The sequence below is a fragment of the Pecten maximus genome, chromosome 13 (genome assembly GCF_902652985.1).
Source record: "Pecten maximus chromosome 13, xPecMax1.1, whole genome shotgun sequence".
Classification (NCBI taxonomy): Eukaryota; Metazoa; Mollusca; class Bivalvia; order Pectinida; family Pectinidae; genus Pecten; species Pecten maximus.
The window spans coordinates 9,620,492-9,631,817 of record NC_047027.1 but is presented as its reverse complement, the minus strand read 5'-3'; the positions used below and the strand labels follow the sequence as shown (position 1 = coordinate 9,631,817).

General features: G+C 37.5%; 1 long non-coding RNA gene across 1 annotated transcript; it reads right to left on the bottom strand.

The window, feature by feature from the left end:
- Nucleotides 1-44: 44 nt before the first annotated feature.
- Nucleotides 45-10,076, bottom strand: LOC117340321. Its single transcript, XR_004535434.1, has 3 exons — nucleotides 9,991-10,076; nucleotides 5,285-5,368; nucleotides 45-109 (listed from the first exon to the last, which is right to left on the bottom strand). It is a non-coding gene; the product is annotated as an uncharacterized LOC117340321 (long non-coding RNA).
- Between the last annotated feature and the right edge of the window lie 1,250 nt (nucleotides 10,077-11,326).

The following is an 11,326-nucleotide window of genomic DNA, read 5'->3' as shown; positions in this document are numbered from 1 at the left end:
TTATCCTCAACTTAAGCCTGTTGTGTATTTGTAATATCTTCATACCTTTAATTGTGTCACTCTGCAAAGCCATCTCTGTCGTTTCTGATGTCTTCAATACTTTGCTGGTCTTGAAATAAAGCCATCATTTAATACAAATTATGAAATAATCCTGGAAATACACAGATTATGTTGTTCCACAATCATCATGATCCAATCACAAGTGCATTCATGAATCTTCTAAGCAATATAAATACAATAATTATTTTACGACACACATGGTTTCTATTGTATATTGCGAAGTAGAACGATTTTAATCTAACATACGTCATGTTCAGATTTATCTAAGTTCATTTTGCTTCAGTTGATATTTGGTAATTGTCCTTATATTGTTGTACAAAAGATTAAAAAGCGTCAAAAACACTTAATATGGAAGTAATTGGAACTATTTCCTAACTTATTTTAAATAGTGGTTCACTTAACATTTCTTTTTACTATATATGCTACACTCTCGTTTTTTAATAATTAAACCCACATTTAACTTATTCCATTTTTTTTATTCCATTATTTCCATTTTCAAGACAGGTAATAAAAGCAAAGTCTGTTTAAGTGATCTGATTTTAGTGTAAATTTAGTAAACAAAATGTGTCTGCTTCATCTTTGTCTCGAAAACGCCCAATCAGAATGCATAAGGTAAAATTAATAGCATTTGTGAAGGTTCAAATACTATTTGTATTGTCTACTTTTTGTATATAGTGTAAAATAAAGGAATGCTGAAAAAAATACAAACAATTAACTACATCAAAAACTACTCTATCTATTTGTGAAAATATTGATCAAATGTATGCTAATCCAACACTTCATATACATTCACTTAAGTTACACCATGTAGAAGTATATGTTTGATGAATTACCATATCATTTGTAACTCCTCTTGTTACAGCGTATAGTAAAATATATAAAAGTTACGAAAGTTTAACACATCATATAAACCTCTTATTTTTGTTACACCTTAAAGTAAAAAATACTTTTAAAAAATGAGAAATTATGATATCATTTACAACTCTTACTTATGTTCAATGTATGATTCTTTAAAACCTCATATACTACTCTGAGTTATATTTCATAGGTTGAAAAGATTTCAAGGTTAAGAAGTAGTACTAAAAAAGACAAAACTCAAGGACAAACGGGGGAAACACAACAACATAATTATATTAAAAAAGAGGACATTGTCACTCAATAGTTAATATTCAATTTTGTGAACAGCAAAACACACAATTGTGTATTAGTATTTATTCATAACAGTGGATCATGTCTAATTTTGTGTAATAGCAATGTGGAAAAAAACTTATTATAAAAAAAAACACCAAAAAAAAACCTTCTACCGAAAAAGCACGAAATATGAGTTTTTTGTACAAGACTTTAAATGTGAAGCTTTATTCTATATTAACTCGACTGGATTGGTTCTAGTATGGTTTATCATTTAAGGACGGCCTCCCGTGCGTGCGACATGCATGAGTGTGGTGAGTGAGTGTGTGTGTTTTGGGAGGCTGCGGTTTGGTTTATTTTGTTTTACGTCCTATTAACAGCTAAGGTCATTTAAGGACGGCCTGCGTGCGACATGTATGAGTGTGATGAGTGCGTATGTGAGTTTTGGGAGGCTGCGGTATGTTCGTGTTAAGTCTCCTTGTGATAGGCCGGAACTTTTGCCGATTTAAAGTGCTATTTCACTGAAGCATACTGCCGAAGACACCCAGCAGCACACCCAACCCGGTCACATTATACTGACAACGGGCCAACCAGTCGTTCCACTCCAAATATGCTGAGCGCTAAGCGGGAGTAGCAACTACCATTTTTAAAGACTCTGGTATGTCTCGGCTAGGGGACAGAACCCAAAACCTTCCTCACAGGGGCGAACGCTCAACTAAAGGCCAAAAGTGCGGCATTGTCAAGGGAGACATTAGAAAGTAGAAAGTTATCAAGAAGAGAAAAGATAAGATCCCAAGTTTAGTCGCCTCTTACGATCATGCAATGGGGGCAGCAGGTACAATTCTTACGCCCTACCTGCAGGGCAGTGTTCTTAAAAGAGTCCTAATTAATTTTAACTATCTTCGTCATGTTCCTGACAGTTTTTTAACGTTTCACTTGAGATATTTATGTCGGACGAAGATTTGTTTTCAGAATTATGTCTATTTTGTACTATTCATAGCAAGACTTACTTGATTGTCTGGATGATTTCTATTTAGGACATCAGTTCTATTTAACATGCGTATGCACTTTATATACCGTATTTGCTCTTAATATGTAATTAATTTACTCTTGTTATACTTATCAGATACATATATATGTAACACATATGCGATATATACGTCTCTGATTTCATCAATTTGTTATCAATTCTGTGATTAGACCTTTGCGTTTTAAAATTGAAATAAATAATGAACAACTCCATAGATCACGGTGCCATTCTCATTAAAGTTGGACGTTTTATGAATCAGTCTATAGCCTTACCTGTAGGCTATAATTATATCTTATTGTTCTACCTTTCACACCTAGTATCACTTGGTCCACACAACACCTTACTTTTAGTTTACCTGTATACAGCATGCTGTGTTGTTTGCATCATTCCTGACAATTAAGTCTAACTACCCTGGTTTACCTGTGTGATACTGTCTGGACCATTTATACCCTATACATGTAGCCTGACCAGTGCATATGATATGTAACTGTTTTAATGGTTAGACTATATCACATTAGAGGTAATATTGCTTATTTGACACGATCTTCATCTTTGTTTCCATCGTAATGCGTCGACTACTACAAGTATCCGCCATTTTTTATTACACCAAGATCGATGGACCAGACTTGACTTGTTTCTTGTGAGTGTTATTTTTTCTATACAAAGATACAGAAAGATTTATAATCGTATTTTTGTAATTCGCACCTCCTTATCAAATTATTTGCTGTCGCTACATTCTTTTTTGATGCTCGGTAAGTATATTAAACAAAATTTCGTTTGGATAAAAAATACACTCCGCAAAATGTTCTACCGAACGGTTATGATACGGTCTGCGAGTGAAAATAGGTAAACGCAAATGCTAAGGTAATGCTACGGTGAGTGGACGCAAACGGTACGGAAATGGTACGGTAATGCTACGAAAGTGCTACGGAAATGTTACGGTTATGCTACGGTAATGCTACGGAAATGCTACGGAAATGCTACGCTTAAACCGGAACTGCGAACGTACACGGGTCTGTATTTTGATTTAAACAGTACCAAAATAGTGGTCCACTGGTGAGTTGTACGGTGTGAACGGGTTAAGAAAAAATGCATACTTGTAGAAAATCAATTTAATATGACAAAAAGTGAAAATGAGATATGAAATATTAATTATCCAGTTTCTTGTCGAGGATGCAGTAGATTCTTTTTACTTTTAACCGACATATAACGAAACACCACTTTCTGAAGCATGAGGATACACCATTTACAATTAAACATTTCTTTTATTGGATTGCATTGGTCTACAGCTTAAAAATTAAGTCTATCTTTCTGCTAAATATTGAAAGTTTATATTCAAACACATAGTTTTTAACATTTTTTTTAAACATGCCAATATTCGTCAAACTTTTTTCTCTCATCGCCAGAAGAACCTACGAGTTTACGTCATGTCACATAGTCCATCGTCCACCAGCATTTCTTATAAATTGGGACGATTTAATGATTTTTTTTACTTTGTTCCACATCATTATTAGATAAACAAGATCCGATGTTATATAAAAGGAGGGTGTTACTCCCCCCGAAGGATAATAGAGGGGAATTATTTTAACTGCCAAAACTTGAACGACTAATTTAATTTCGATCAGCTTTGGCTTAGAGATTAGATGGTAAACATAAAGAAAAGTTATTAGTAAACAAATATAAAAGTATCACGATATACATATATTTTCGAATTGAAATGGGCGTAAATTAAATTAATGCTAAAACATCGTCTTATACGGAGATAATACAGCTACAAAAGTACAATTTGTGTTAGAAAGAAACGTCAGTAACGATTCTACGACTAGCAATACTAAATTATTTAGATGTACTACGTGCCAATTCCATGTACCAAATTCCAAAATCTTATTTTCATTCATATGTAAGGCATCAATCCGTGAATATTTCAATACGTTACATGAACATCCAACAACATCCCATAAGGGGTCACGTTCTGATGACCTCCGATATGTGTGTTTCACTTTCAGGGTGAGTTGTGTATTTGGCGATGTCGTCGAAGCAAAACATTTCGTCACAAATTGCACCTGAAGCAAGCCATTTCGGCACAGGTTGTATATAGCTATATGCTTTGTTGGACGAAAAGACTTGAAACAAATTGACAGATTATACAAGCTATGCACTCTAGTCATGCTAATTCGGACACGTAAAATTCACTTCCAAGATTCTGGAAGTAGTCATTTGATTGGCTAATCCAAAAGGTCGCCCTGACGTGACCCCTATGGGATGTTGTTAGATGTTCATGTAACGTAGTGAGAATGACCATCTAGATTTTAATTTGATTGGAAACAAGGTAATGTCGAAACTATTTAAAATTTCTGAACGTTAAAGTATACATATTGAAATATCCCCCGAATCTACTTTGGCACCATTATCCAGTAATAACTTCACGATCTCGTTATGACCATTTACCGCATAATACAGTATTAGCACTATATCGGGAACAACCAACCAAGTGAAAAACAATATATTTTTGAAACATCCCCTGTGTGTAGTCACCTGTGTATAGAAAGTTGAGCCAAGGATAAAATGTCTGGCAGCCACTGATTGGCCAGTTTGTTATGAAGTAAGAAAATAGATATGTAGCCTGATTCGCAACTACACATAAGAAATGTTGATATAAATTTTGTAAGTCCGATTGATTTTTTCCCCCAAAAAAGTTCAGGTAATAATAATCATCAGGTAAACATTTAAGATTTTTGAGATTTTTTCCTGCGAAATTCACCCATTTTCAAAATGGCTACCCTGGAGAAAATTTCAGCTGAAGGACCAAACTATTTTTTTTCGGTTGTGTTATATGAGACTTATACTTTTGTTATAAACCATAATTGTTATATTGAATTCAATTGAATTTGATTGAAATACTCCAAAAGTTAACACTAAAGTCTATGGAAAAACCATTGGTTGGTTGGTCCTTATTATAAAGACGCAAATTAAAGGGAATATCATCTAAGAGTTAAAAGTTTTAACATTGTTGTTTATAAGAATTGACAATTGCATGAATGTTGAGTTGGATACAATGAAACAAACCCGATTCGGATCAGCACCATGCTCCAATAATAACTTGACAATTCCAGTATGACCGTATCTCTCAGCCGCATCCAATGCACTTGCCTACAGGAAAGACGAATCTCAATTAAAAAGTATCACCACTCAATCTTATCAAGATGGCGTTTCAATTTCTCTTTTATTTTTTCTTTCCGTTTGAGTTTTAATTACGTTTACATTTTACATATTGTGCTTTTGGAACTTTTGGTGCTAGTGTCGAAAAATATTTGGTGCCTGATTCGTTTCTTAACCATATGTTTTATTTTAAATAAATAGTTTAACATCAAAAGTTATTAAACATTGATTCTAATAATTGCGGACTTGCCAAAACTTGAACGACTAATTTAATTTCGATCAGCTTTGGCTTAGAGATTAGATGGTAAACATAAAGAAAAGTTATTAGTAAACAAATATTGGTTTGGTTTGGTTTATTTTGTTTAACGTCCTATTAACAGCTAAGGTCATTCAAGGACGGCCTCCCTTGCGTGCGACATGAATGCGTGTGGCGAGTGCGTATGCGTGTTTTGGGAGGCTGCGGTATGTTCGTGTTAAGTCTCCTTGTGATAGGCCGGAACTTTTGCCGATTTATAGTGCTACCTCACTGAAGCATACTGCCGAAGACATCCAGCAGCACACCCCACCCGGTCACATTATACTGACAACGGGCGAACCAGTCGTCCCACTCCATGTATGCTGAGCGCTAAGCAGGAGCAGCAACTAACATTTTTAGCCCACCATCATCAGATGGTGGGCTATTCAAATCGCCCTGCGTCCGTGGTCCGTCGTCCGTCCGTCCGTCCGTCCGTCCGTCCCTCCGTCCGTAAACAATTCTTGTTATCGCTATTTCTCAGAAAGTACTGAAGGGATCTTTCTCAAATTTCATATGAAGGTTCCCCTTGGTGCCTAGTTATGCATATTGCGTTTTGAGACCAATCGGAAAACAACATGGCCGACAGGCAGCCATCTTGGATTTTGACAATTGAAGTTTGTTATCGCTATTTCTCAGAAAGTACTGAAGGGATCTTTCTCAAATTTCATATGTAGGTTCCCCTTGGTGCCTAGTTATGCATATTGCGTTTTGAGACCAATCGGAAAACAACATCGCCGACAGGCAGCCATCTTGGATTTTGACAATTGAAGTTTGTTATCGCTATTTCTCAGAAAGTACTGAAGGGATCTTTCTCAAATTTCATATGAAGGTTCCCCTTGGTGCCTAGTTATGCATATTGCATTTTGAGACCAATTGGATAACAACATGGCCGACAGGCAGCCATCTTGGATTTTGACAATTGAAGTTTGTTATCGCTATTTCTGAGAAAGTACTGAAGGGATCTTTCTCAAATTTCATATGAAGGTTCCCCTTGGTGCCTAGTTATGCATATTGCATTTTGAGACCAATCTGAAAATAACATGGCCGACAGGCAGCCATCTTGGATTTTGACAATTGAAGTTTGTTATCGCTATTTCTGAGAAAGTACTGAAGGAATCTTTCTCAAATTTCATATGAAGGGGTCCCTTGGTGCCTAGTTATGCATATTGCGTTTTGAGACCAATCAGGGAAAAAAATGGCCGACAGGCAGCCATCTTGGATTTTGACAATTGAAGTTTGTTATCGCTATTTCTCAGAAAGTACTGAAGGGATCTTTCTCAAATTTCATATGTAGGTTCCCCTCGGTGCCTGGTTATGCATATTGCATTTTGAGACCAATCTGAAAATAACATGGCCGACAGGCAGCCATCTTGGATTTTGACAATTGAAGTTTGTTATCGCTATTTCTCAGAAAGTACTGAAGGGATCTTTCTCAAATTTCATATGTAGGTTCCCCTTGGTGCCTCTTTATGCATATTGCGTTTTGAGACCAATCGGAAAACAACATGGCCGACAGGCAGCCATCTTGGATTTGACAATTGAAGTTTGTTATCACTATTTCTGAGAAAGTATTTAAGGGATCTTTCTCAAATTTCATATGTAAGTTTCCCTTGGTGCCTAGTTATGCATATTGCGTTTTGAGACCAATCTGAAAACAACATGGCCGACAGGCAGCCATCTTGGATTTTGACAACTGAAGTTTGTTATCGCTATTTCTGAGAAAGTACTGAAGGGATCTTTCTCAAATTTCATATGGAGGTTCCCCTTGGTGCCTCATTATGCTTATTGCATTTTGAGATCAATTGGAAAACAATATGGCAGACAGACCGCCATCTTGGATTTTGACAATTTAAGTTTGTTATCTCTATTTCTCAAAGTACTGAAGGGATCTTTCTCAAATTTCATATGTAGGTTCCCCTTGGTCCCTTGTATTGCATTTTTGGACCAGTCTGTCCTGAAAACAACCTGGCAAACAAACAGCCATTATCGTTAAATCTCAAATTTCTTATATAGCTAGGATTCCCTTGTTTGAAAAGTACTGGAGGGATATCTCAATTTGCACAGATTAGTAAAAGGAAGGGAAAAATAGAGAGAAGATCAATCTGACATAGAACCTATGAAGATCATTCAATGGTGGGCGCCAAGATCCCTCTGGGATCTCTTGTTAAAGACTCTGGTATGTCTTGGCCAGGGGACAGAACCCAAAGCCTTCCTCACAGGGGCGAACGCTCAACTAAAGGCCAAAAGTGAGGCAGTGTCTAGGGAGACTTTAGGAAGAAGAAAGTTGTTAAGAAAGAAGAGAAAAGATAAGATCCCAAATTTAGTCGCCTCTTACGATCATGCAATGGGGGCAGCAGGTACAATTCTTACGCCTTACCTGCAGGGTAAACAAATATAAAAGTATCACGATATACATATATTTTCGAATTGAAATGGGCGTAAATTAAATTAATGCTAAAACATCGTCTTATACGGAGATAATACAGCTACAAAAGTACAATTTGTGTTAGAAAGAAACGTCAGTAACGATTCTACGACTAGCAATACTAAATTATTTAGATGTACTACGTGCCAATTCCATGTACCAAATTCCAAAATCTTATTTTCATTCATATGTAAGGCATCAATCCGTGAATATTTCAATACGTTACATGAACATCCAACAACATCCCATAAGGGGTCACGTTCTGATGACCTCCGATATGTGTGTTTCACTTTCAGGGTGAGTTGTGTATTTGGCGATGTCGTCGAAGCAAAACATTTCGTCACAAATTGCACCTGAAGCAAGCCATTTCGGCACAGGTTGTATATAGCTATATGCTTTGTTGGACGAAAAGACTTGAAACAAATTGACAGATTATACAAGCTATGCACTCTAGTCATGCTAATTCGGACACGTAAAATTCACTTCCAAGATTCTGGAAGTAGTCATTTGATTGGCTAATCCAAAAGGTCGCCCTGACGTGACCCCTATGGGATGTTGTTAGATGTTCATGTAACGTAGTGAGAATGACCATCTAGATTTTAATTTGATTGGAAACAAGGTAATGTCGAAACTATTTAAAATTTCTGAACGTTAAAGTATACATACTGAAATATCCCCCGAATCTACTTTGGCACCATTATCCAGTAATAACTTCACGATCTCGTTATGACCATTTACCGCATAATACAGTATTAGCACTATATCGGGAACAACCAACCAAGTGAAAAACAATATATTTTTGAAACATCCCCTGTGTGTAGTCACCTGTGTATAGAAAGTTGAGCCAAGGATAAAATGTCTGGCAGCCACTGATTGGCCAGTTTGTTATGAAGTAAGAAAATAGGTTTAGGTTTACTTTGTTTAACGTCCTATTAACATCTGAGGTCATTTAAGGACGGCCTCCCGTGCGTGCGACATGTATGCGTGTGGTGAGTGCGTATGTGTGTTTTGGGAGGCTGCGGTATGTTCGTGTTAAGTCTCCTTGTGATAGGCCGGAACTTTGCCGATTTAAAGTGCTATCTCACTGAAGCATACTGCCGAAGACACCCAGCAGCACACCCCACCCGGTCACATTATACTGACAACGGGCGAACCAGTCGTCCCACTCCATGTATGCTGAGCGCTAAGCAGGAGCAGCAACTAACATTTTTAAAGACTCTGGTATGTCTTGGCCAGGGGACATAACCCAAAACCTTCCTCACAGCGGCGAACGCTCAACTAAAGGCCAAAAGTGAGGCATTGTCAAGGGAGACATTAGGAAGAAGAAAGTGAAGAAAGAAGAGAAAAGATAAGATCCCAACTTTAGTCGCCTCTTACGATCATGCAATGGGGCCAACAGGTACAATTCTTACGCCCTACCTGCAGGGCAGGTAAGAAAATAGATATGTAGCCTGATTGGTAACTACACATAAGAAATGTTGATATAAATTTTGTAAGTTCGATTGATTTTTCCCCCAGAAAAGTTCAGGTTATAATAATCATCAGGTAAACATTTAAGATTTTTGAGATTTTTTCCTGCGAAATTCACCCATTTTCAAAATAGCTACCCTGGAGAAAATTTGAGCTGAAGGACCCAACTATTTTTTTTCGGTTGTGTTATATGAGACTTATACTTTTGTTATAAACCATAATTGTCATATTGAATTCAATTGAATTTGATTGAAATACTCCAAAAGTTAACACTAAAGTCTATGGAAAAACCATTGGTTGGTTGGTCCTTATTATAAAGACGCAAATTAAAGGGAATATCATCTAAGAGTTAAATGTTTTAACATTGTTGTTTATAAGAATTGACAATTGCATGAATGTTGAGTTGGATACAATGAAACAAACCTGATTCGGATCAGCACCATGCTCCAATAATAACTTGACAATTCCAGTATGACCGTGTCTCGCAGCCGCATCCAATGCACTTGCCTACAGGAAAGACGAATCTCAATTACAAATTATCACCACTCAATCTTATCAAGATGACGTTTCAATTTCTCTTTTATTTTCTTTCCGTTTGAGTTTTAATTACGTTTACATTTACATATTGTGCTTTTGAGATCGCTCTGCGTCCGTGGTCCATGGTCCGTCCGTCCTTCTGTCCCTCTGTCCCTCCGTCTGTCCGTAAACAATTATTGTTATTGCTATTTCTCAAAAATTGCTGAAGAGATCTTTCTCAAATTTCATATGTAGGTTCCCATTGGTGCCTAATTATGCATATTGTATTTTGGGACCAACCGGAAAACAACATGGCCGACAGGCATCCATCTTGGATTTTGACAATTAAAGTTTGTTATCGCTATTTCTCAGAAAGTACTGAAGGGAACTTTCTCAAATTTCATATGTAGGTTCCCCTTGGTCCCTCGTATTGCATTGTTTGACCAGTCTGTCCTGAAAACAACCTGGCAAATAAACAGCCATTGTTGCTAAATCTCTTATATAGCTAGGATTGGTTTGGTTTATTTTGTTTAACGTCCTATTAACAGCTAAGGTCATTTAAGGACGGCCTCCCGTGCGTGCGACATGTATGAGTGTTGTGAGTGCGTATGTGTGTTTTGGGAGGCTGCGGTATGTTCGTGTTAAGTCTCCTTGTGATAGGCCGGATCTTTTGCCGATTTATAGTGCTACCTCACTGAAGCATACTGCCGAAGGCACCCAGCAGCACACCCCACCCGGTCACATTAAACTGACAACGGGCCAACCAGTCGTCCCACTCCTTATTTGCTGAGCGCTAAGCAGGAATAGCAACTACCATTTTTAAAGACTCTGGTATGTCTTGGCCAGGGGGACAAAACCCAAAGCCTTCCTCACAGGGACGAACGCTCAACTAAAGACCAAAAGTGAGGCATTGTCAAGGGAGACATTAGGAAGAAGAAAGTTATCAAGAAAGAAGAGAAAAGATAAGATCCCAAGTTTAGTCGCCTCTTACGATCATGCAATGGGGGCAGCAGGTACAATTCTTACGCCCTACCTGCAGGGCAGTATATAGCTAGGATAGTCCGTCGTCCGTCCGTCACCTTTGGTTCCAATCGCTACTAGTTAAGCAGTTCTTATTGGATTCTGACCACATTTGGTCAGCAGAAACATCCTTGGCAGAAGAGAATGAGATTTTGCATAAATGGTGACTCCCAAGGGGCCGAAGGGGCGGGGCCAAATAGGGGAATTAGAGCTAATGCCTTTA